General features: G+C 52.7%; 1 pseudogene; it reads left to right on the top strand.

The window, feature by feature from the left end:
* The first annotated feature begins 288 nt into the window (after positions 1-288).
* LOC146831308 (small nucleolar RNA SNORA17) lies at positions 289-364 on the top strand (annotated as a pseudogene).
* The last annotated feature ends 1,058 nt before the right edge of the window (positions 365-1,422 follow it).

Below are 1,422 nucleotides of genomic sequence, written 5' to 3'. Positions count from 1 at the left end.
AGACCATCAGCCGAACTTCAGTTCACTCACACACACAGAAACTTTCGCTAGTGTCTAGCGGTTTTCTGCACCCCTTGGGGGCAGATGAGCCTAAAAATAATGCTGATCTGCCCCGAAGGGGGGCAGAAATGGCCAAAAGGTGTGCACAGAAAAAGGAGGAGCAACCCTTGCCTAACAGCCCGCTCCCTGACATGCCCACAAACATATCTCTGATATTTGGGGGGGGCATACTGGGCAGCACCCACCCCTAACATACAAACAAAAACGTCCCTGGTGCCTAGTGGTCTTTCTGCCCTCTCGGGGATGCAGATGGGGAGCTATTGCCCCATCTGCCTCCTGGGGGGGCAGAAAGACAGTGCCTATTTTTGGGGGGATGTGTGCATGGCCTTGCCTATTATGAGCAGGCCCCACCCCTCCTATATAAAAAAAACCCTGGTGTCTAGTGGGCTGCCTGTCCCCCATGGCAGATAAGGGGTAATAACTCCCATCTGCCCACCAGGGAGCGGGCAGAACCAATGTCTCTTTTTTTGTTTGGGGGAGGTGGGGGCTGTGACATGCCTTTTTTGGGCAGTCCCACCCATACATTATCAAAAGAAATCCATGGTGCCTAGTGGGTTTTCTACTCCCTGGGGGGGGGGGGGGGGCAGATCGGGGACTAGTACCCCCATCTTGCCCATCGGGGGCAGAAAGACTTTTTTTATTATTTTGGGTGGGAGCATAGTTTTTCACATTGTGGGCAGCCCCATTACTCTTTTTAATAATAAAAATAGAAACATCCCTGGTGTCTTGTGATCTTTCTGCCCCCCTGGGGGTAGATCGGGGGTAATAACCCCCAGCTACCCCCCAGAGGGGCAGGAAGACAGTTCCTTTTGTTTTGTGGGGTGAGGGCATTGGCATACCCATGGTGGACTGCCCCATCCCTCTTTTTCATAATAAAAATAGAAAACTTCCTGGTGTCTTGTGGGCTTTCTGCCCCCCCTGGGGGTAGATCAGGGGTAATAAACCTCAGCTACCCCCCAGGGGAGCAGAAAGATTGTCCCGTTTGTTTTGGGGGGGTGGGGACATAGGCATGCCCATTCTGGGCAGCCCCATCCCTAGGTTTTGGAAATAAAATAATCCCTGGAGGGCTTTCTGCCCCCCTGAGGGAGCAGATCGGGGGCTGTTGCCCAAATCATAAAGACTAAGCCCAAAATAATATGGGGGAGCAAAGGCCCATGCCCAACGTGCCGCTCCCCCATCCCTGGTGTCTAGTGGTGGATCTCAACTTGGGGATCACCCTGCTGTGTGCGATCCCCAAACAGGGATCCACTAGAGAAGTGTACCATTGTAAAAGGGAACTTCTCCCCTTTCTAACAATACCTCTCCCATATGTTTCGGTGCTCAGGGGCAGAGATAGCCCCATGAGCACTGAAGCATTGAAAC

This window comes from Triturus cristatus, chromosome 5_1 (genome assembly GCF_964204655.1).
Source record: "Triturus cristatus chromosome 5_1, aTriCri1.1, whole genome shotgun sequence".
In the NCBI taxonomy this organism is placed as follows: domain Eukaryota; kingdom Metazoa; phylum Chordata; class Amphibia; order Caudata; family Salamandridae; genus Triturus; species Triturus cristatus.
Note: the sequence above shows the minus strand (reverse complement) of the source record. Positions and strands in the feature narration are given on the sequence as shown.